We start from the raw sequence: 25,634 nt of genomic DNA, 5'->3' as shown, positions 1-25,634 counted from the left end.
GAGCAGTGGCAATGCTCTGCTACTGCTGCCCAACCCATCTTGTGTTACTTGCTGGGGCTCTTGAATGGTGCCGGATGGCTGGGTACCCCTGGCAGAGAACTTTAATTGTGCCCCCAGGGTAGCTGTTGACATTGGGAAAAGAGAGAGGTGTCAGGAAGCATGCTCCATAAAGGTTACACATTCAGAGTTGGGTGGTGGATGATGGATGATGTGGGAATGGAGGTGGGAAGCCAAGGAGGAGCAGCAGAGACGGGATGGAAGATAAAGATACAGAATGCTGCTACAGATGAAGACAGCAATGAGACTGAAAGCTCTCAGATACCCTTTGGGTCTAAAAACTGTCTCAGATGTCCAGAAAGTAGCTTTCTGGCAGAAGGCGTAAGAATTAGCTCTCTCCTCCCGAAAATATAATGCTTGCATAGGTTAATTCTATGCAGAAACCAGGGATATTTGGGGTTCATTTGTGGTATTTCCAGGGAAAGATAATAGAGAGACTATTACAGCCCGATAGATCATGTGGAAGAACCAGATTTGTTTAGGATCTTGGGACTTTGGCTTCAAAGGTTGATGAGGTGGACCAGACCAGTCATGTCAGTCATTTAAAGAGGTGCTGTTTATCTTCAGTATAGAGTGCATGAGTCACAATACTCTTTGGGCACTAGGGAGCAAGGCATATCAGGTAGTCGCGTCACTACTCGACAAATCGCTTTCCCCCCCTTGCTGCCTCTGTATCAGAGGCACCGGGGGGAAAAAGAGCCAGTTCTGGCAGGAGCTGGCTTAAAAGCCGGTTCCCCGCAGCACCGTTTCTGGGAGGGGTGGGAGGCGGGGGGCAGCAGAGGCACAGCAAGGGAAATGGTGTGAGCGGAGACTGAAGGAATCCCTGCTCATGCGGGTTCCCTGCTGCACCTCTTCCTTTCAAAAGTGCAAGAGCCATGGGTGGTTCTTGTACATTTCAAATGAAGAGGCACAGTGGGATAGTGAACATCCCACTTATTGACTAATCAAATAGGAAATTCCATCTACTACTCAATTAGCCGATTAATCAAAATTTAACATCCATGTTGGGCACGTTATCCCTTTCTAGAGATCTGACTATTCATGGAAGTGTTTTCACTTTCGATGGCATTGGTTTTCTCTCATGAGTGTGTTCAGGTCAATAAAAAGATATGTGGGACAGCATGGCCTAGCAGGCTCCCATGGCATTAAAGGTGGCCTGTGGTTGCTCTTACTCCTAATACAGAAATGTGACCGGGGGGGATTGCAGATCAAGGTAGATCAAGATGGATCTTTATCGTCTCAGTTCTATAGTTTACCTATATTTCTGTTTTAGGGTCATCAGAGTGTTCAAAGTGCTGAGGGCTAGATTCTCCACTGCCTTACTCCTTGTTTAATCTTCACCTGTGCAAAGAGCATGCAAAATTCAACCAAATCAAATGTTGTACACCCACTTCATGCTCATTTACACAAGGTGCCAAACAGAGAAGAAGCAGGCTCCATGAAGCCTCAACTTCGAGGAAGAATTGGAAGCTCAAAAAGGAAGAAGACTGCAGTCTGCCTATAATATATGCTAGTTAAGGTCACTTTGCACCGCTGTAGCATCAAATTGAGTGTAAATGTAATTTTAAGGTATCTTTACACAGCCAGCTCTATTATAAAGAGGACATAGTGTAAATAAGAATCAGGCCTTTGCACACCTGAAATATTGTCAGGGCATCATGAGTTGGGCAAAATTTGGGCACAGCTTCTATAAAGATACATTTTTTTATCTTAAACGTAAAAGATGGCTCATTCTTATTTTCCCCCTTTCTAATCTTTTATGAATTTTACCTGAGTAAAATCACGTATATGTGTTGAAAACCGTTGACAAGGTGTTTCCTGACATGGTAAATGATACTTCAACTACCCAATGTGTAACATATGTTCCAGGAACACTCAGCCTCATCTTTCCTATTCTTGGTGGGACAAGAGTGAACCTGTCCAAGATTATATCATGCAGAAGGAGAACAAAAGAGGAAATGAATTAGAGTTTTATATGGGCTGAAGGATTAGCTGAGGGGATAATAGTGAGCAATGGAACAACTTGGACAGGAACAGTATTATCCTCTCTAAAAAACTTGTATTAACCTATGCTGATTTTTTAATTAGGAAAGGAAAATTACATGATGCAAATTAGTAAGAAAGACTGGAAACACTCAGAGGCGAGTGCACTTTGTTTAGTTTAGGCAAACAGTAAGTGGGAGTTTGTACTACATACCCCACACTGCAGTATTGCTGCAAAGTTAGCATGCATAAGTCCGTTTTTATCTGTGACCAGCAGGTGACTGGTTAAATTAAACAGCCTACGGCCCACTGAGGTAAAGGGAAAGACTTCCAGTGACTACAGTGGGCTTCAGATCTGATGTGTAGCTTGCTGGTGAGGGTGCACTGCGAGAAAATGACGTAACCTGAAATTGTATTTAAAGGGCAGACGAACAATAGCAGGAGAAACTTCTGTTAATGCATAAAATAGGAATCAGGTTCCATATTGGTAACAAGAGGTGCAGAGCCAGAAATGCTCTTTATATAACTGTCAGGGTGGTCAAACACTGGAATAAATTGCCCAGGGAGGTTGTGGAATCCCCATCTGTGGAGATATTTAAGAGTAGGTTAGATAAATGTCTATCAGGGATGGTCTAGACAGTATTAGGTCCTGCCATGAGGGCAGGGTACTGGACTCGATGACCTCTCGAGGTCCCTTCCAGTTCTAGCATTCTATGATTCTATGATCAGTGTTTGATGAATTTCTGTACTGAAATCTCTTTTCATACCTGGGACATATTAAATGTGGGGCCTAGGTTTGGCTTATTGTGGAAGAGAACTTTACATCATTTGAATGTGGATTTGCATCTGGATTTCAAACATCCTTGAAATTTGAAGCTGGTTGGATCTAGGCCTGGGGCCAGAGCTCATCCCTTCTGTGGTGTTTGGGACTCAGTGAGAGAAGAAATTTTAAATTCTTGTTAAAATCAATGGGAACTGTTTAATTTTTTGTAGACATGCTAAATATTCCTTGGTAGCTTTTTTGCAGTTTGTAGGTCAGTGTTCTGCGTTGAATATCAGTGAGAAGTAGTATAATCTGATTGTCCATCTGTCTGCCTATCTACAGTAGTTATAGTGTGCCAATTAGCACAGTGTCTAGGTTCATGAAATATTAACTATTAAATATACCTTTTTCAAGGAAACACGAACGATTTTGTGGCAGAAAATGAAACTAAGAGGAGGAAGGTAGATCCATGATCAGAAGTAAATGGGCATCTATATTGTTAACTGATGGAAGGAGTGTTCAAGTAACCCCTGCTGATCAGTAAGATATTTTCAGTTTTCCCTTTGGCACTGCAGACTAGTGGTTTTGCTGGATCCTGATAAAAAGTCTGAGCCCTGTCTGTTCTTCTTGGGCAGTGCAGAATGGCTTTTAGCCCACCAAAAACTACTAGCAAATACACATGTGCCTGTTATACAATCTTCCACTTGTATTCTGTGTCTCTAGTTTTACACTTGGAAAAAGGATTTGGCATGACCTGCAGGTGAAACTCTAGTTTGGCACTTAAAATGGCATGTTTCTCATATTCCCCAAACCTATTTATGCAAGTTCCTTAACCTCAAGTATGCATCTCAAGGGTATAGTAGGTCAGAAAAGTTAGTCAGAATTGGCCTAAGAAGAGATGTTCCTGGCTCAGGTCACATATAACAAGAAAAAAAATCCAAAAATGCAGGTGTGCTAAACTCTAAGACAGAAGTACTGTTTTTTGTGTGGGTGTGGGTGGTTTTAATCCTCCCTAAGAGCTTCTGCACTATGCCGCTATTACTGTGTGCGTAAGGCCTGGTCTACACTGGGAATTGAAGTCTAACTTAACCACGTTAGGTCAAATTTCTAAACGAGTCCACACCACCAACCCCGTTTCATTGACTTTACAGGCTGTTAAAGTCAATTTCAGTACTCCAGCTTTTCACAAGGAATAACACTCAATTCAACATTTCATAGTCCACTTTCTACTCTACTGCTCTCCAGATAAACAGGAAAAGCCTCGGCAAAAATTGCTTTTCATTTCCTGTATGGCCAGCAGAGAGAGCAGACCTCAAAGCAGGCAGCACACCTGGCCATGAGTTCCCATGGTTGCAGATGAGCACCAGCATGGAACATGCAGGAGATCCTGGACCTCGCTGTTGTTCGGGAAGGGAATCTGTTCTTGCAGAACTACAAACTGACGAAAGGACTGCAGATAACATGTTCTGAGATCGCAAAAGGCATGGAGGAGAAAGGATATGCCAGGGATGCCTAGCAGTGTGACATGAAAATAAAGGAGCTGGGGCAGTTGTACTAGTAGGCAAAGACGGCAAATGGATGGCTGGATCATCGCCGCAAAATTGTTGCTTCTAAGAGCAGCCGCATGTGCTCCTAGTGTGGGACCCGACCAGCTTCCCTAGCTAGCTCATGGATTCTTCCCAAGACACTCCTCTGGCAGGCTTGGGCAGCAGCGTGGTGGTGGTGGGGGGTGTCCCTGGAACAGCTTGTTAATATACAGGAATCCTCCCTATACATCTCAATAAAACTCTCATAGAGGAACTCTTTGATCCCTCTCACCAGGTTTTGGGGGAGGCCAGCCTTATTCTGTCCTCCACGGTAGGATGCCTCTTCACACCAAGCCAGCAATAAGTAGTCTGGTGTTACTGCAGCACAGAGCACTGCGACATAAGGTCCAGATTTCTGTCCACAATCAGTCAGCATCAGCTCGCTGTCGCTCTGTGTGATTTGGAGAAGACTGATACCTCTCATGGCAAACTGGATGAAGCAGGGGAAGCTATTAGCTGATCTCTCTGCAGTAAACCTCTGTTTGCCCATCCCCCAATAAAGCATGGGTTGAGCTCCTACCCTGCCCTGCTGCCACATCTGGGCCACCTATCCCCCTGCAGACTTGAGCCCTAGCCTGTCCCTTTCTGTGCCGGCCACCAAACCGAGTCCAGCTGCCCCCCTCAGAACTCTGGTTTACCTGCTGCACAGTGGCTGCTTAAAAGCATAACTGTGGCATTATATGTAACACATCCCTATTTTCTGTAGACAAGTTTCCTTTTACGCTAACAGATTAGGTTTTACACTCTACAATGCATCTCCTGTAAAATCTGACCTTCACTTTTCGTTAAAGCGGGAACAGCAGCAAGCATGCTGTGCACTTCCCCAGAACTACCAGCTGTCCTGCGGGCACAAATCTGCAGGAAAAAACAGACTAGGGAAGAGATGTTCAAGGAGCAAATGCAATCTGTCCACTTGAACAGGGAGAGCTTAAGTGAGTGGAGGGTTACACTGCTGCTGGAGATGAGAGCTGAGCATGAGAACAGGAATGTACAGGGAGCTGGAAGTGAAGAACCAGGCGAGAGTCTTGAAGGCCATAGGAGATGTGATGAACCACATGGCGGCCTTCCAGGACAGCTACCTGAACAGGCACCTCCTCCAGTCCTTGTAGAACTACATTCCCTTCCTGCTGAGTTCCATAGCTTCCTCTCCCAGGGGCTTTGGGGGGGAGGGGGAAGAAGAAAGGGAGTCAAGTGCAGCCTCACACTCACCCCCAGGGATGCATCCTGAAGTAAAAGGTGGTCTACCACACCTGTGATTACCCCCTCCCCGAAGCTCCCATCCTGAACTCCTTTCCTATCCCTGCTGTGTTTGCTAAATAAAAACACATGATTTCTGAACAACAGTCTCTTTATTGCTTGCATTAAAAGTAGCAGGGGTTTACAGACAAACATAGTGAATGCAGGAGTACCTTGTTAAGAGTAACATGCATGACTCTCAAATCTGGCCATTCATAAAACTATCTTTCAAAGCCTCTCTGATTTACAGTGCTTCTCGCAAGTGCTCTTTCTCCTTATTACACTGCTGTCTGGCTGCTCATAATTACTGGCTAAGTGCTGTGCCTCAGTACACCACCCTGCCAAATAACTTCCTCCTGACTCTCACAAATATTATGGAGCACACAGCAGGCTGCCATTACCCTGGGAATATTGTTTTCACTGAGGTCTAACCTAGTCCGTAGACTGCAGAGCTTTCTCTTTAAATGCCAAAAAGCACATTCTGCCGCGTTCTGCACTTGCTTAGCCTGTAATTGAACTGCTCCTTACTGTGGTCCAGACTCCCCGTGTATGGCTTCATGAGCCACGTGAGCAAGGGGTAGGCTGGGCTTGCAAGGATCACTATTGGCATTTCAGCACCTCCAACGGTAATTTTCTGCTTCGGGAAGAAAGTTTCAGCTTGCAGCTTGCTAAAGAGGCAGGAGTTCTTAAAAGATGTATGAGTCATACACCTTTCCCAACCATCCTTTGTTGATGTCGGTGAAACGGGCCTTGTGATCCGCCAGCGCCTGGAGCACCATCCAGAAATATCCCTTGCAGTTTATGTACTCTTTGGCAAGGTGGTCAGGTGTCAACATGGGGGTGTACGTTCTGTCGCCCCACCACAATTAGGGAATCCCACTGCAGCAAAGTCCTCCGTGTTTTCCAGAGTCGCTGTCTTCCATAGCAGAATGGTATTGATCGCCATGGCGACCTGGATCACAGCAGTCCCCATTGTAGATTTTCCCACTCCAAAATGATTCCTAAGTGACCAGTAGCTGTTTGGTGTTGCAAGTTTCCATGGGGCAATTGCCATGTGCTTCTCCATTGTCACAGTGGGTCTCATTCTGGTATTCTTGCGCTTCAGGGCGGGGTAAAACTATTTGCATATTTCTATGAAAGTGGCCTTATGCATGCAAAAGTTTTGAAGCCACTGCTGGCCATCCCATACCTGCATCACTATGCAGACCCAACAGTCTGTGCTTGTCTCGTGGCACCAGAACTTGCAAGGAGCATCGAATGCCAGTGGCATTTGCCAGTCACTCAAATCAAGTGCTTCACAAAAGAGTATGTTCATGGCCTCCCAAGATTTTTCCTCATTCTGGCTTAAGGCTCACAATGGTTAATATGATTGTCATAATGCTTTGATGCTCAATAGGATCCATAATGGGTTCCATGTTTACAATGCTATGGCATCTGCGCAGATAACCAAGGGAACAAGGGCACAAACTGACTGGGAGTGGGGGAGGAGGGGAGAAACGAGTGCATTATGGGCTGCTGATAACATGTACCAAGAACCATCCACTGTACAGTTTTGGTCCCAGCATGCACTGGGAGCATAATCTAGAATGCAAAGAGAAGAAGGAACTGTGGAATTGCTTCCCACTGTGCATCACTCTCAAAGTCAGTGGTAGCCACTCTTCTTTGAACTGCATCGAATTCATGCGCGCAGTGGAAACAAGCACCTTTGACTTGACAAAATTGGGTGCTAAAACACTGATCTTAATAAATTCTACCTTATCTCTCTGTGTAGACAAGGCTTCTGACCGTTATTCTTTGTGGATGGGTCTGGATGACATCCAAGTTGAAAATTTCCCAGCACAACATACAAGTGCTGTGTGTTTGCTGCAGAAAACAGAATAGTATGATGTAGTAATGTCACAAATTTTAAGTAATGGCCCTGATCCTGCAGAAGCATTGTTGGGGATGGACCCTGACTGCTCCACAGAGTTCCCAGTGATGGGATTCAATGGTACCATAAAAATCCACCAGTGTGGATCCAGTTAGGGCTTAATATGTGCATTTGTACTAAATAACAAACCAGCATAGGTTTCTTTTCTTCTTGTTGTGGTACCAAATTATCCTAGAGTTGTTTTAATTATAAATTGGTTTCAGCATCAGTTTATGGAATAACTGTTCTGTGCTTTAATTGTTGGTAACAAAAGGGGCTCTCTGCATTCTGGATCAGTATTTGGTGCACATTGTGTAGTGGATTCTCTATATCAGCGACTTACTGAATTGCATTTGATCCAGGGAGCTATAGAAACCGGCTGTTCATTTGTTAAGCTACACTGTCTGGATTCTTTTTTCTCTATTCCTGACCAGTTTTATTTGTTGTTGTTTTTTAAAGGTATTTCTTACGTTATTTGAAAAACAGAAGGCACTGGGAACCTGCAAGCAATTGGGCGGCTTCTGAAAAATCTTTCTGGTAAAGGATAATCCAGGACTCCCTGTAGAAGAACATAGTGAATGCTGTGAGTTATTAGCTGCAGTACACTCATTTGTACCTATGTCCATTTTCAGTATTTTGCTGTTTGGTTGGGACCCACATTCTCTGAGGTGTCAAGCACATATTGTAAGTTGCTGAGCATCTGTCACTCCTTTGACATCAAAGGAAATTTGGCGTTACTAGGCCAGACATTGCACTTCTTATGAGGCAGAGAGACCACACCTGAAGAGTGGTGTTGGGTTACTTTTTCCTCAGATTGCTGCAGTTAGTGACCCTGCTGTCAGTTAGATAGCTGAATGTATAAACCCTGTTTATTAGTTGGGAGATTAAAAAGAAAAAAATGCTCAGGGCTAACGTTCATTTTCTGAGATCTCAGTTCAGGAGTTACACACCCATGCACACTTCATGTAAATCATTTGGCCATTATAGCATTAGAGGAAGGCAAATGTGGGGTGCCTTTCTGAACTTATGCTGAATAATAAAATATTTTGAGCAGGACATAATAGTATATTTAATGTGATTTTAAAAATAGACTCCCGTGTAAATTCTTTTCTTCCCTCATTGCAGATATCCATCCACATGAATCTTAAGTCACATTTACATGTTCTCTTCTAGGGGGAGGAATAGCCAGGCAGTTAAAGCCCTGCAGAGAAGAACTGCGGAGTCTCAATGTGTAGATGAGACAGTGGCTAGGGATGAATCTTTTGGGAAATGAGGAGCCAGTACAGGAAGGATGGGCTCCACCTCTGCCAAAGCAGAACAAAATTACAGGCATGAAGAAATAAGGTTCTAGAACAAATTTTAAACTAATGGTGGGGAGAAAGTTGATGAGCGTGGAAGAACACATGGTTCAGAAAGAGACGTCCCTTAGGGATGAATTTATTCAAGAAGGAACTGTATCTCCTACTGAGTAGTATAGGAAAGAAGTTGGTAAAGTACTAGTAGAAACTAGTGAGGAACAGTCAAAGGTAAGATTCCCGTTTAAATACAACACATGAGGGCAAGCTACAGAATATAGATATCATGTACAAGCACTTGCATATACATGCCAGAAATGGAATTAAATGAGAATACTGATATAATAGGCATAGTGGCTATTTAGTGGAATGAGGAAAATCAATAGGACACATTAATATTACGGTACAAAATATATAGAAATGACAGAATAGGTTATGCTGATGGAGAGTGGCACTATATGTGAAAGAAAGCATACAGTCAAATAAAGTAAAAATCTAGATGAATCAAACTGTACAATAGACTCTTTAAGGTAGAAATTCCATGTTGGACAATAGGAGTGTGGCAGTAGGAATATATTGCTGACCACCTGACCACAACAGCAACCATGATTGTTAAATTTTGACAGAAAGAGTAGAGAAATCAGAAAGGCAAAAACCCTGTAGTAACAAGTGATTTCAGATATACTAATATTCATTGAGAACATGAAGGGATGCAGAGATAAAATTTCTAGATACTAAAAATGGCTACTACTTTGAGCAGCTCATCCTGGAATCCACAAAGAGAGAGGCAATTATTGATTTTAGTGGAGCACAAGTTCTGGTCCAAAAGGTGTGTATAGCTGAACCAACTGGTAATAGCAACCATAATGTAATTAAATTTAACATCTTCGTAAGAGGGGAATAACAAAGAAACCCACCCCAATAGCATTTAATTTCAAAAGAAGGAATTACAGCAGGGATTCCCAAACTTTTTGACACTGGGACCAGAAAATCCATTCATGAACTTTTGGAGGACCGGTAACATTCTTTTGCATATTCATTAATCAAATGATGAATATACAAATAAGTTGTTTCTTGTCCCCCCAAAGCCCCCAGTGCCAGCTTTAGCAAAGCTTTTGATATGGTCACCCACAATATTCTTGCCAGCATGTTAAGGAATATGGATTGGATAAATGGACTGTATGACAGACAGAAAGTTGGTTAGACCAGGGTTTCCCAAACTTTTTACTTTAGTTGGAACCCTTTTTTTTCCATACTGTTTTTTGCAGCCCAAAAATATAAACACATGAAAAACAAACTGAGAAAATACCAGATATATAACATGTCTGGTATTTTCTCATTAGGTAAGTTTTATTATTACTAGATGTATCAGTTTGTAGTTTCAAACTGCCTGGCTGGTAAATGTGCTCAGACTGCATGAGTGTCTCTACCAGCCAGACAGTTCGCAACTACTCGAGGGGGTGGGAGTGGGGGCAGTGGGCACAATAGAATCCCCGGGCCAGACTCCCTCGTGCTTTGCCAGGGGGGCAGCGCCCCGAGATCCGCATATGGCTGGGTCAGTCCCACTCCCTGCTGGCCGATTTCTTCCCCCCGCTGCGCCTCCAGCCAGCCCCACTTCCCCCAATTCCCTCCCAGACAGCCTGTTCTCCCTGGCTTCTCCTCCCAATCTCCCGTGGCCATTCCCGCTGCCCGCGTCCAGCCCTGCTTCCAGCGGCTGCTTCTCCCCCCCATCTTCCCCGGCCAGCTCCCTACCCCTGACCTCGCGCCCCCCCCCCCCCGGCAGCCCTGCTTCCGCCAGCCCCCCAGTCACTCATGCACAGTCCCAATGCCCCAGGCAAGCCCTGCTTCCAGCAGCCGCTTCTCCCCTACTCCTCCTCCCAATCTCCCCCGGCCAGCCCCCTGCCCAGCTCTGCTTCTGCCGGCTGCCCCTCACCCAATCTCCCTGGCCCGCCCCGATTCTCCCATCTAGTGCTGCTTCTGATGGCCAGCTCTCCCGTCCTCCTACTCCCCCCCCCCCCAACCTCCCCTAGCTGTGCATCTGCCGGGAACCGGAAGATCCAGTTGCAGACTCCGCCCAGGCCGGCCAAGGGCTTGGGGGACCTGGCGCCACACACGCACTCCGGGAGCCCGGAACACCCCGGCAAACACACTGAGGCCTGATACTTTTTTCCTGCGGCCTGATATTGGGCCGCAGCCCATAGTTTGGGAAACACTGAATTACAGAAAAGTGAGGAAACTGGTTAAATGGAAATTTAAAGTAGCAGTCACAAGGGTAAAATGCCTGCAAATTGCATGATCGCTATATCGTCTCAACCTAAGTTTATACCCACAAATTAACCAAAAAAAAATAAATAGTAAGAGGAACAAACAATGTCACTACGGCTATACAGCAGAGTAAAAGGCATCCTTTAAAAGTTGGAAATCAAATTACTGAGAGAAAAATTGAAGGATGCATAAACTGTGGCAAGTCAAGGGTAGAAGTTTTAGAAAGGTAGGCAGGCCAAGAAAGTTTTTGTATATTTAGTTAGTTGCTCTTCAAATTCTAACAGCAAAACAATTAAGTAATCACAACCAGGGGGAAGCTTGCCAAACAGTCAATGGGGCCACTGGAGAATCAAGATGTTAAAAGACCATGCAAAGAAGACACGTTCATTGTGGAGAAACTAAGTGAATTCTTTGCATCCATTTTAACTGCGGAGGTTATGAAGGAAATCTCTACATATAATAAGCCTTTTTATTTGTGACAGACCTGAAGAACTGTCGCAGATTGAGGTGTCATTAGAGGAGGTTTTGGAACAGATTGATAAATTAAACAATAATAAGTTACCCAAGAATTCTGAAGGAACTCAGATATGAAATTGCAGAACTCTTAGTTGCGATACGAACCCAATGGCTTGTAGCCAATGGCTTATATCATTATAGCCTCTGTACCAGGTGACTGGAGGGTAACAAACCTATTTTTAAAAAGGGCTCCATGAGGACATGTTGAAGGGAACTGTGTAAAATGATCTAATCTTAACAGTGTTCCAATGTGAGCTGATTGTTTTCTGGGTTGCGAGGGTGCAGTGTGTGTAAAAAATAATTTGAATGTTTTTACCTAGCCTTATGTCTTGTGCATTGTTCTCATGGGTCCAAGAATAACTCTCATTCTTGTGTGAGAGTAAACTTTGAGAATTCCAGTATTATTTAAAAACCTTGTTCAGAACATGTGCCAGTCTTTTCTTCCAGAATGGGCAAGTAGCTTTAATTTGATTTGGAGTGCTTGGACTTCCTCAAAATTGAGTGTGTTTTAATAATAAAAATTAATATGCAATCCCACATCTGGTGGATTTGAGTAAAACATGCCAAACTTCAGCTTCTCTGATTTCTGAAGAAAATCTGAGCAGATATTTGGAAATTCCCAGCATTTCATATTTGTAGCACATGACGTCAATGTCCTTAAGATCTTTTTTTGTGTGCTTTGGTCCAGTTACTGCCCGAGGACTACAGGCCACAGAATGTTGTTGGAAGTGGGGTGTGAGCAGGAGAGAGCTTTTCATACTTTGAAGTTTTTCTTTGCAATCAGTATAAAATTCTGAATTAATATTTTCCTGGTAGTAGTCAAATGGACTGAAAAAATGTATTTTGCTTAAACCCTGAAAATACCCCCACCCTTAGGAGCAGCAAACAAATCTCCTTACCTGCCTCAAAAAAAGATGTGTGTCTATATATTTGCACCTGAGCTAAAACACCTGGGATGGTTTGTAGACTGCAAAATAAATGTCTTAGTCGTCTGTGTGTCAGTAAGTTATACATCCTCATTTGGTCTGTATGGTTCTGTCTACGCTACCGGGAAACACTCACAGCTGCCCTGTGTCAGATGGCTTAAGCTATGGGTCTGTTTTATTTAAGTGTAAAACAAATGGAAAAACTATGCAGCACTTTAAAAACTAACAAGATAGTTTAATAGGTGATGAGCTTTCATGAGCCAGACCCACTTCCTCAGATCATATTCTGAAAGAGAATCGGCATGACCATGTATACCAAAGGAATACAATGAAAAAAGTGAAACACATTATTAAACTGACACATCAGATTTAGAACAGAAGGTAGGATGAGGAAAAGAGGGGGAGGGAATAGCTGTTTATAAGTCAATTAATTGCTAATCAGGGGTGATAAGTGGGGAAGCTGTCTTTATAATGTGTAAGGTAATTAGCATCTTTGTTAAGGCCCATTCGTAAAGTGTCAAATTTAAGCATGAAAGAAAGTTCTGAAGTTTCCCTCTGTAAGCTGGTGTTAAAGTCTCTTTGAAGTAAGATGCATGTAGTAAGGTCGTTCAGACTATGTCCAGGTAGGTTGAAATGCAAACTGACAGGTTTTTCCTTGTGAAGATGTCTGTCTGATGTCTGATTTGTGGGCATTAATTCTTTGGCGAAGTGTCTGAGAAGTCTGTCCAGTATACATAGCAGAAGGACACTGTTGGCACATGATGGCATACATTCAGATTCAATGTCAGGTGGGTCCCAGAGTCCAGCCTGAGTCTGAACCTCTACTCTGTAATTAAACAGCTTTGTAACCTGTGGGCTTGAGTCAGTAGATGTGGGCCGGTTCGGGATGTTTTATTGCCGAGTAGACATACCCTGTGTTTAGTTTTTATTTGGAGCAAACTACAGGTGGCAGGCTGGTAAACATCCCTGCTCCTTTGCTGTGACAAGCCTTTTAATGCTTGACGTCAGTGGGAATTTGCCTGAGTGAGGACTGGGTCAGACTAAGTAAAGATCTTAGGACTTGCCCCCTAAAGTTTAGCCCTAATTCTACTTCATTTTCAGTATTACACTGCCCCTTCCCGACTCCTTACCCTTCGCCTCTCTTTTCTTTACCCTGGTTCTGCCTTATCCATGCTTCCCCCTTATTCTTCACTGTAGACTGGTTTGGTTTTGTTTTTTTCTGACACCTTAGCCTGTGGCACGGGCTGTCCATGAGCAGCTCCTTCTGGAGATGATGTCAGTGCTTCTTTCTGACTTAGCTGGCATAGATCACTGTAGTCCAGGCACACCCTTTCCCTGAAGCCTCACCTCAGCCTCCTGCTTGAGCAGAGGCAGCAGCCCCCTGATGAGGAGGGTTAAACCTGAAACATAAGTAAATCGTGAAAGGAATATGCTGATGGGCCTTGCCCAGTGGTCCTTTGAGTGCCGCTTGACCCTAGGGACTGGCTTGCTGCACTTTTGGTAAAGATGCACAGTTGTGAACTCTGACAAGGGAAGTCAGTAGAAAGTTTTAACACACCGTTTTAACGATTTGAATGTGCTTGTTTCTCAACTTCGTTTGCATCTGTATACTAACCGCTTCAGGGCTTTAGTTTAGAGGGAATTTACTGGGATACCAAGAAAGACAGAGAACTGCGTGTTTTCGTTCTTGCAAGCTAGTGCCCTGTAGGTGCCATTTTGTATTTATAGGGATAGAGTAAAGAGCAGGAACTGCTATCATTTGAAAAAATGTTTCTGAAGCAGCAGTAATTTATTCCCAGGCTTTATTCTTGATTAAGAGCTACAGACAGCTGCAGCCTCCCTTTAAATAGCTATTGCACTCTATAAGCATGCTATACATTGAGCTTCAGGTTTCTGCCATTTCTCTGCCAAAAATCCGGCGTATTTCTCACCAAATAAATATTCATTCAGAAAGCCCTATTTCCTGGCTTTTGTTTAACAACACCTGCTTTCAATGGACAGTTCAAAACTGACGATTGGGAGAGGAAGTTGAAACTGTTGGGCTCTCTTCTGGAATAAAGAAATCCTCAACCAGTACCAGCCCTTGGTTTTGGCAGATCTTTAGCTGGTAATTATTGGTTTAAAGTAGAAGCTTCAGCAATACAGAGCTACTGTACAGATAGACAACTAAATGGCTGTTGTGAATTATGAGGTGGTGATTCCATCAAGAGATTCTGATGATGTCATAAAGCCCAAGCACTCGTTTGAGTCAGCAGAACCCAGATACCAGTAGCATTCATGCCTGCATAGTCTCCCTAAACACATCTGCTGCTTCTCCGGAGAAAGGGAGTCCTGCTGCCCACAGTGCCAATTTCCTAGCTTTCCTTCTCCTTGCTGCTTTTTTCATACCATGCTGCTGTGCTTCCTTCTTCAGTTTCTCAATTGCTCATCTGCCTCTCTGCCACTTTCCCCTCATGCTGCCAGTGCTTACTACTTCAGTGAAAGGCTTTTCTTGTTGCAGCAGCACTAGTTGGTTGAATCTCATAATTCAGGGGTGTGATTTTGTCCTCTCATATCATGAGACTTTCCTCCTTGTATTCATGACTTGCAGTTTGCAATTATTTCTGTGTTAAAATAATTTTAAGTTGGATCATCCATTACTTTTCCCTTGATTCTTTCTTGGCCTATATTCTATAGCTTCCAAAGACCGGAGAAGCTGTAATTTCTCTAGGGCTAAAATCCAAGTCTTTGAGAGGCAGGTATGGAGCCTGGGGGCAGTACATGTTGCTACTGGTTGTCAGCATTGTAAAACTTATCCTGCAGAATAAAGAAAGCCGAGCACAAAGACTGTTCCTTTTCTTTTACTATGGCAAGCTCTAGTTTCTCGCTTTCTGATGCCTTTTTTCCTTGTTCTCCAAGCAAATGGCTGTAAGTTTAGGACTCCTGTGTTTGTAGTGAGAACAGCTTTTGCCTGAGCATCCAGATATTTTTGGCAAGCGCTTTAGCTTTTGGCTGTCAGTCTTGTTTCACGATGTGTCTTTCAAGAGGGCAGTGATAATACATTGGCTCTAGCAAGCAAAGTAAGTAAAGTAGGTTAGTTTATTAATCGTTATAGTGTGTAGGGGATTGCAGTGTGGTCTGTGAGTGAAAGGTGGCTGATGAAATATGACAACATAGCTTGTGCTTGCATTCAATTTTTTGTATGATGATGTGATCTGTGGAGGCTACAGCGCCTAGTATGCAATGTGCCTTGATGCAAGAGGCCCTCTACTCAGCTCAAGATGGAGCACTATGAGCTGATTAAGCCTCTGTACACCAATCCAGTACATTAACATGCTCGCGTTTCTGTGAATTACATATGGTGCACAGCTGGACAAAGCCTGGGTGCTACTGCTGTTCAGGCACACATTTTATCTTCATTCCACATCTTCTCTTGTCATCACAGTGATGAATCCTTGTCATGTGTCTCATGTGTATGCTAAGGAGACAACTGATTGTAGTACTGCTGCATTTGTGCTGCTCTCTTGGGGATAGATTTCCCTGTACTCGCAATGACGCTAGTAGTACCTAGCAACATGCCAGTGCAACTCTAAAGGCTGGTGCAAGAAAGGAATAGAAGTTAAGCACTTTCCTAAGAGAATTTTTCCACTTTTCTGTGCTGGGCATGCATCCAAAAGGAGAGGTTGATGTCACTGGTGTGCTGGTTACAAGGGATTGTGGACCAATGAGTCCTGCTGGTAGAAATACTATTCCATTGAGAATAACATGTTCATTCATATCTATTAAGATTTGTTTGCAGCCTGTAAGGTGTGCTGGCCTCATCCTGCCTGTGCTGGATATGGACGTTAGATGATCTCAGAGTAATTGGTGGTATCTGTGTTTCTTCTGAGTGAGTTTCAGGTTTCTGGTTGTTAATAAGCATTGCTGTTCGGTGGTATGGACACTGACAAATGTTTCAGATGCGTCTGATGGTACAGAGGTCAAGAGAGAGATGAAGAAGCGAGTTACCAGGATTGTTCTTGGCTTCTTTCCCTGTCGACATGTTGGAGCTAGAGACAGATCGATGTAACCTAAGGAGATGTAGTCTTTCATTTAGCTCAAATGGATTCTCCAAGCTACTCTTTAGATAATAAAACTACTCTTCGTACTGCCACAAATCAAGTATACTGCAATCAGCAGCAATAAAAAAAAGGTCGGTTTAATATTATTTTTGTACGAGGATGGAAGAGGACCTTGTGGACTGCCCATGATCTGCTAGGCTGGTTAGCCTTCACATTAAACAGGGGTGCACTAGAAGCTCTCTTTCTTTCACCAAAGTGTAGATTCCAGTCACCTTTCAATAGTAAACTCTGCTGAAGAATTTAAAAAAGTAAGGCCAATAAAAATGTCAGGCAGGCCTGGTGGGAAAATAAGTATGTCTGGACTTAAGGATAAGGATGCTGGCTTTCTTGCTAAGTAGAAATTTGTGAACAGAGCTGAATATTGAGACCCAGCAAAAGGGGGAAACCTGAAAGAAGCAGGCCATGAAATAATTGTCCTTTTAGATATGAATCCATGAGCAGTTTATTTCTTTGGCAAATGTACTGTGTTTGCTCCATGTCCCCATTCGGCATTTCTGAGGTAAATAATTTACAAAAACAGCTGAGGCAACACCAAGCGTGTGTGAGATGGAAGTTAGTGTGATGCTCAGTGAGAGATAATTGACAGGAGTAAGTGTAGTGCAGGAAGAGGACTGTAGCAGGGATTGCCCCAGCTGACCCATTATATTGTGTTTGTGGAGGGTTAGAGGAGTGGATAGGAGCTTTGTGTTTGTTTAGCTTTCAAATCATGGATTTTAGGCAGCTTTGTTAAAAATCAAATCAGCTCCTGTTGAACTGAAGCCAAGCAATGCATCTTCCTCATTTCTATGGTTAAGCACTGATACTTTATATGCACTCAGATGCCAAGGTTAGGGAAATACCTCTCACATCTATTTTATGTTTTCCCCCTTTTATTACAAGCTGTTACAATGAGTTTTAACTCTCCATGGGCCTACAGACAACGGCATAGATGCAGGTACTATTTAACCCTTTACTATTTAACCTGATGGGTTAACTAGTGACACCATCAAGCTGCAGATGTTTGGCTTGGAAAATCGTTTTCTTATTCTATTTGCAAAAAGAAGTGAGCGACTGTGCCCACCATCATAACATATGGTGTTCAGTTCACGGAAGCAGGTGGTCTTCTTTAGATCAGTTATTGCTTTGATTCTGGTCTAGTTCTCGCTTTCATACAGGCATCCTTAAACTTTCCCATTTCAAAATCACTTTGTCCATTGGGTGAGTATTTTGATTTGGTGAAATGCAATATATTAATATAATGCTCCCTGGTCCCCCTTTATCTGCCAAAGCACTTGGGATGCTGTACAACAGAATAAAAACAAGTACAGGACAAACATAGTAAGAGAGAACATGCTGAAAAAGAACGTACAATGAAAACTGTTGTTCTGTAAACTTCAGCACGTACAATATGGCAGTAAACATCATGTATTGATCTGTGAGACTCTTGCTGTTCTTTGGCTCAAGAAGACACTATGGGAACTGAACTATCATTATCTTTCACCTTGCTTCAGCTGTAGATCAGTGAGTAAAAAGGCTCAAAATTATTGAAGACTTCCCAGATAGCAGCATATCAAGAGTCAGTTGCAGGACCTTGTGAACTGCTATGGGGGCATTCAGTGTTAGGGAAGATACTACACAAGCACCCGTACATATAACAGCTCCCTTCCCCACCCCTCTCCCAGACCAATGGAGACTTTTTGGCCAAGTAAGATCCTGTCAGTGCTGACAGATATGGATTTTCTATTATAGCTCTGAATCGAGAGATAATGCTTTAGAGTTCTAAGAGGACAGAGGATGGGTGAGGAACAAAAAATACCAGACTGATCACAATTGATGGAATAGGGGAATGGAATTTAAAGGAGCTTGACTTTTTTACAGACTTACATCCCACTCTTCCAACCATCTTCATCCTTCCCACACTGTCAGGCAGAAGTCAAATGGCCTCTCTAACCTGATATATTCAGATGCAATATTGCCACTTCAGCTACCCACTTCAGCCATTTTCCAAGAATTGCAGAAAATTGGTCAAAGGCTTAGAACAAGCCTATCTAGCTCCCAAGCAAATGGAATTCTTATAAAATGAAAATGTCTCCAAAGCCGTGTACTGCTCCAACAGTGCCCTTTAGAAATTGCATCCATGCTTCACCACCACAATAGAGCACCACAGCTAACTGAATTCTGTGTTAAAGACCTACCATATCTCTTCACCTGTTGTTTTACATATAGCATTCTATTCTAATGCAGCTGATTGTTAGTTTTATCTGATTAGCACAAAATGCTTAGAGATATTTGAGATGTTTTGCTTTGGTGCTATGTAAAAGTTGTTAATATTATGACTGTGTTGGCAATATAGGGTTACATTATAAAATCTGGGGTGGATAAACAATCATGATTTGGCATTTTAATATATTCCCAATTTTAATTGTGCTCATGAGTATTAGGAAGAACATTGCTTAAGAGCAAGTTACTGTGCATCCGGGAGACAGTTTTTAAAAGTTAATAACTGAAAACCTTTGGTCTATTTAAAATAAAATAACAGTGAAACAAAACTGTTCTTGCTGAGCATAGTAGTGTACTGGGTATGGCATCTTGTTTTCTGGTTTTGTTCCCCTGCCACCTTCCTGTGAATTGGAGTTGGGAATGAGTAGATGGCGCATATATATATATATATATATATATATATATATATATATATATATATATATATATATATATATATATATATAAATACAAAAAAGCCAAGAATAAAGTGAATACAAAAAAGCCTAGAATGTATGTTTTTCTTCACAAGTAATGCATTCTGGTTGCTTGAATTTCTGATTCCTCTCACTTAGAGGGTACATTAGTGCTTGGTGAATCAAGCCCACAGTGTGATACTTGGACCTCTTTTTTTGGACCCTATTGTAAAATGGCTAGTCCTTAGGATATCATGTCAGCACTAGAGTCGGTAAGTTTCTGTGCTGTATAATTTGTGGCAGGCAGTTGCAACTTCATTCCATGATAGGATGTATGATCTGCAGTCATTAAAGGTATGTCTAGCCTGCAATAAAACACCGGCCATAGCTGGTCATTGTTAACTGGCCTGAATTGTGGGGCTATAAAATCTAAGTGTAGAGTTTCAGGTTCAAGCAGGAGCCTCGGGCAATGTGATCCTCCCTGCTAGTGGGGACCAGCCAAGGGAGTTTTTTTGATCTGTAGACATGGCTTAAGTCAGTGAAGAAAACTTTGTTAGCTGAAATGTCTGGGTGAGAATTGAAAGGGAAGAGTTTGCTATTCTAAAACATAGCACACATTTTAGACATTCTTATCAGAGCACTCAGTTAAGCAGTTATGTGGAATACTGATAAAGTAATATGTGATAACAGGCTTCGTAATTTAAAATGCCCAAACTTGGCATGTACTATAGAAATATCAAATGGGAATACCAATGAGACTTGAGTTTTGGAATTCCTGGTTCTGCTTACTTGCTTCACTAAGAGATCATTACATAAACATTGACTTAATGTCTTCTATGCTAGAGAGATATTTTTTGCTGTCAGAAGGGATGTTTGGTCTAGGCTGGCTCTGCATAGTGCCATATGGGAGTAGATAATATGAGCTGTTTTTTAAGGAAAGGGGGAAAACTAACATTTTACTTTATCACCAGTGGATTTGCTGGAAGTCTGTTTTATGTAAACCACATCAGTAAAAATAGTATGTAGATGATTTTTCTATTTATTGTAGAATCTCACCTGTGTTTCTACTGATTGTTTGAGAGAGATTTCACTAAACAGGCAGATAAGAATTTGTCAGGATGCATGAACTGGACAGCTTTTTCAAAACACTGTTTTAAACTGACCTTCAGTCAGAATTTAAAAATACAAATAGTGACTGGAAGCAAGTGATAGGTGAATGGTGATGATGCAAATGTCAATTTTTATACATTCAGTTTTTCTTTCACTCTTCAAAATAAGTTACCCCTATATCACCTGAGTCCAGTTTCTCTGTTAAAAATTTTGGGCACTGATTCTACCAGATGATCTGTGCAGGTGCCGGGGGCTACCTATTTACCTTGACAGGACTGGTATGCTGAAGCAACACAGAGGAGTTATTTTCCATGGTCTAAAAGAGAAACCAGAAAGCAGATAACTGAGCTTGCATTTGCAAAGGCTAGCTCCAAAGGTAAAGCTTGAAAGTAATGCGGTACATTTTTCAGAAAAATCTTCTAACTAAATATAGTTACAACAGCATGGACTTTCTTAAAAGGGCTACCTTCAGATGGTTTACTGATTAGTTAGTATTTTAAGGATTGTGCTATGATGCAGGCCAGAGGCTATAGTTTTTTACTTCTTCTGCTTCAGAACTTCATTCAGAATGTTGTAAAAGTTACAGTGCTCCTTTTGATATGCAAACTGGCGTCTTGATTTCACTGTCGCCGAAACTGAAAATTGACTCATACAAAATTCATTTTTGTGTCTATCTGGTGTTGGAAAATACGAATCAAGATTTGACCAGACGTTGTTGTGATCTGTCAAAGTGTAGTGTCGCCTTGTCATGCCACAGATTATTTTTTTTCTTTCTGTTTTTGTTTTGCAAGGTTGTTGGGTTGAGGAGGAGAAAGAGATTAGTATGGAATCTGCTTGCCTGTCAACTCTCTTAGGAGAAGACTAGAGGAAGCTCTCTCCTAGCTGTTCAGATGGACCAGTGGCTTTGTAAACATCATGTGGCCCTCCAAGACCCAGAATATAGCTCACCTGCAGTCCACGGGTCCGGAGCATGTGTCAGGGGAGCCCTTATCTTGGGAACAGTCCCCATGCAGCTTGACATAAATGAAGCTGCAGAATTCTGCCCTTGAGTACACTTTTGTGCACCCCATTTACATTAAAGAGGGTTGCAAAGATCTAACTGTTGGAGAAATTTGGCACGTTGTGATGTAGAGGCAAAACATGGTGATTTTAAATTCGTGACTTTTATTAATACATGATGTAGAGGCATACTCCATGGTATTCTTTCATATAGCTTTGTGTATAAATCTTGGGAACTCGTTTGGTTTTAAATTTTAATATTTACTTTTCTAATAAGTATTTCAGCACATAGAATTTAAAAAAGCTAGAATGAAAGTGCTTTTTAAATATTGCTATTTAAAGCAAGAATTATTTCAAGCTACTTACAGAACAATTATTTTGCCTTTTTCATATGCAGTGGGAAAAGAAAAACAACAGATCTCCAGCCTTGGTCAAAATTTAATCAAATAGCATTAAACATGATTGATTTTTAAGTATAATCAAACCATAACTGAAGTTAAAATTATGCATCTATGAGGGAGTTTCCTTTGGCGTTTTAAGGGGACCTGGACAGAGAAAAAAGCTGGCAATACGGTCCAAACTTCCCAAAATTTACTGGGGATTGGATCAAATGGTTTGGTTTTGAGATGCACTAAAGCCAGTCACAAAATACAAAGTTAAGCGCCAGACCCTAACTTCTTCAAAGTTCACAGTTGTTTACATTTGTATTTTGTTTCAGACCCAGCTCTAGCGTGAAGGGGTCATTTTGTGCTTTCCCTGTTTGTTTTTGTATCCACTTGTCATATCGTGTCTTATCTGATAGATTATGATCAAATGTCATATGCATACAGTGGCTAGCACAGTGAAACCCTCCCTGATCTCTAATAGGGGCTTCTTGTCATTATCACAATACTAATAATCAGTGCCTTTTTTTTTGTTTATTTAAAAAAAAAAAAAGTGCCAGTACTCTTTAAGACCGAGCCAACTGTCGGCCATTTTCATTACGGAGGTACTGGTACACTCTGTTCTTTCCAGGTAAGCTCTGACTGGAGGTGCCAGTACTGCATACTGGGCAGTACCATTACAAAAAAAGCACTGCTAATACTAAATAATAACCAAAACAACAACAACCCCAAAAGGACTAATTGCACTACAACCAAGTCTTCTCTCTCAAAATGTGACATCTCTTGGTTTCTACAATATCTTGAAATTCTTCTTTTTCATAGAATCATAGAGTTTGGAAGAGACCTCAGGAGGTCATCAAATGCAGCCCTCTGCCCAAAGCAGGACCAATCCCAACTAAATCAACCCAGCCAGGGCTTTGTCAAGCTGAGACTTAAAAGCCTCTAGAATGGCGATTCCACCACCTCCCTAGGTAACCCATTCCAGTACTTTGTTTCCTTCCTACTAGCTAAGAGACCAGTCAGTGCTCAAGTTCTCTGACTTTACTAACCCAACCTTTTGCTTTCCAGCTTCCTACCGTTCCCCAGAATGCTGCTGCTTTCAATTTCTTTTCATGGTGGTCTGATCATGTCTTCTTGTCACTCTTGGATCAGTGGCCTTCTTCTTCTGCATACAGTTCAAGCTCCTTTTCTTCAGGGCATCCATATCTCACCTAACAACTCCACCTCATCGCTCCTGCCGTCTTGCATCCCACCACCCCATGCATTACTCTTTCTGTAAATATGCCCTATGTTTTTATTATTCCTATCTAACTTTTTGTCTTCATCCCACTGCTTTCCACTTATTGTAGATTAAATTTCCTCATTCTTCTCCTCAGATCCACTGGCATTGTGACATATTGCAATTACGATGACCTCCCACCTTTCCATTGTTTTATATTGTTCTGTTTTGTGCCCGCTTGTGTCTTTATAGTGCTAGCTTTTTGGTGCAGGGATCCTGTTTACTTGTGTGGCACAGCTTTTCTACTTTATGTTGCTTTGTACACTAATGGCACTATACAGTAATGGTAGTAATAAAATTGTGGGAAGGCTAATGCATTATCTCATGTTTAGTAACTCCTTTTGTAGGAAGTATGTGTTTATGTTGTATGCTTAGATACTGTTTTGTATTAAAAAAAAGAGATTTAAATGTGACTAATCAATCCTCAGGTTTGAGCAAATAAGCCTCAAAAGATATGTGGGAGCTGACCTCTGAGTGATACCAGTACTTTGTCAAGTATCAGAGGGGTAGCCTCGTCACCAGTACTTTGTGTTTTGCATTTGGTAATATAGGTAGATTTGACTGAGAAGTTTCCATTGACCTGTGAACCCAGATAATGTCAAGATAGTTGACCTTCAGGAGAAACTCTACTATAGTAATAAATTTCAGCTACTGATTAGTAAGCATGAATAGAGCCCTGCATGGATACAGAGTGTGAATCCACATCCAATTCACTGTCCGGCTAACATCGTCAAAGCAGGTAGTCAGAGACTTGCAGGGCTTTAAGCATGAGCTCATTTTTCCCAAAAGGAAGGTGAGTTGCAAGTTGAATTTTAGGAAGGATTTAGTGGTGAAAGGTTGTTATCCTTTCATCTGGTATGCAAAACAGTGGGCTGCTCACTATGGCCTCTTTGGCTTTTGCCCCAAAGAGCTAATAGTCTGAACATGTAGCTAGGTTCCCAAATCAAACTGTGTATTTAGTTAATATGTAAATAATTACTTTCGGTTTATTCTTCTGTGGCTCATGGTAAAGGGCAAACATATATTAAGAACCCACTTGAACTTTTAGCGCAAACTCTAAAACTTGAATCAAACTGAAATTTGCCTAGAGGGTTTCAGACCTTTAGTTGTTAAAGCCAAAGAATGCAGCTCAGTATTTGATGAACTGCAGATTGAGCCTCCGACAGATCATTATGGTGGAAGAACCTGTTGCTAGAGACCCACTCAGAATTGTGTTTCTGTATTTATAGCATTGGATGTGGAGATTAGTCACAGATCCCACCTACGTTTGTTTTTAAATCAGTACAACCTCAGATGCAGATCCCCAGTGGCAGAAGATAGTCTGCTTGGAGTGCAGATGTACCAGCACTAATCAGCAGCATGACCTGGAGATCAAATGTAGAAAGGGTGGCTGCTGCACTGGTTGAATGCAGCTCTTCCAACAGCTTCATATACAGCCTGAGTACTTTTGAAATCAGCTATTCTCATAGGGAGATGGCTCCCTCCTGCATCTCTCTTTTGCAGTCACAGGGAATTAAAAATGCATTTCCCTATGCCCACAATAAGGAAGCTGGCACACTGTGTCTCAGGAATTCCGGTTGTACTTTATGGGCCACAGTTCTTCTTAGGGAGAACAGCAATAATCTATACACAAAGGTAGCTGACTTCCAACTTTGTTACTGGAACAGAGACCACCTCCCTTTCTGAAACTTGCAGTTTGCACTGAGTCATCTGGTGGTTGAACTGCATAACTGCAAGTAACAATCACTTAAAACAGCCTCTGCCACACTGTGTATTAATTCTGAGAGTCCTATATCCGTTCTGTCACATCCATATTAAACATTAACAGCTTTGACATCACAGTTGCAGCCCACAGAAACCAGTGCTGCTTAACAGATTGTCAGGAGACCTGAATGGTAGGGATGTCACTGTGTTACTTAGGGATAGTAAACCAATAAATGGGGCAGAATAATCCCTGAGATTGCTGGTTTAATAGCACCCATAGGGATTTTTTTGTCCTTTTTTGTTTGTTTGTTTGCTATTCCTATCTAAACAACTTAATCTGTTCCATTCAGGCTTCCTTATAATCCTTCTCTGCAAAGCTTTCACAATCATAATCATAGCCTTCCTGCCCAAGTCATGTCAAAGGCCAACCTTTGTGACATTGTAGCCTCTTCCGGGGTGGTGTCACAAACCCCAGCGCCACTTGAGAATATTTTTAAGTCTGAGTGTGTGTGCGTGTGGTTTGTAGAGTCTGTAAGTTTTAAGTAAAGAAATTCAACCACAACACTGAGTTAATGAGGGGTTTGCTTTTATCCTCTTCACACTGATAAAGTAACTGTAGCATATATAGTGAATCATAGTCACTGTGCTTCCACCGTCTTATTTACTACAGTCCCTTCTGCATGTCTATTTTCATACAGATAGAATAGACGCCCCCAGCCAAAGCCCCATGGATCTCTTCATTTTTACCTCCCTTAGGGACCGGTACTATGGAATAGAAAACCTTCTCTTTAATGGAGGAATATAAAACTCAGCCTTCTCCAGAGCCAAACAGCTCTCTCCTTCAATTGGCTGTCAGAGTGGATGGCTGC

The 25,634-nt window shown here is 42.1% G+C and overlaps 1 protein-coding gene across 18 annotated transcripts in view; it reads left to right on the top strand.

The window, feature by feature from the left end:
* ATXN1 (ataxin 1) overlaps positions 1–25,634 on the top strand; it is a 291,336-nt gene that overhangs the window by 166,529 nt on the left and 99,173 nt on the right. For 15 of the 18 annotated variants that reach the window (XM_075921210.2, XM_075921216.2, XM_014579569.4 and 12 more), the window contains one exon: positions 7,994–8,117. The exons of 1 other annotated variant lie outside the window; for it this stretch is intronic. The gene's annotated coding sequence lies outside the window, so the exon portion shown is untranslated. Of the gene's footprint in view, positions 1–835; positions 3,344–7,993; positions 8,118–22,604; positions 22,754–25,634 lie in introns of those variants that run through there. 2 more of the 18 variants (XM_075921214.2, XM_089776374.1) reach the window with 2 other exon arrangements.

Source organism: Pelodiscus sinensis, chromosome 2 (genome assembly GCF_052426305.1).
Source record: "Pelodiscus sinensis isolate ZL-2025 chromosome 2, ASM5242630v1, whole genome shotgun sequence".
Lineage (NCBI taxonomy): Eukaryota > Metazoa > Chordata > Testudines > Trionychidae > Pelodiscus > Pelodiscus sinensis.
The sequence above is the reverse complement of the archived record's forward strand: the minus strand, read 5'-3'. Positions and strand labels throughout refer to the sequence as shown.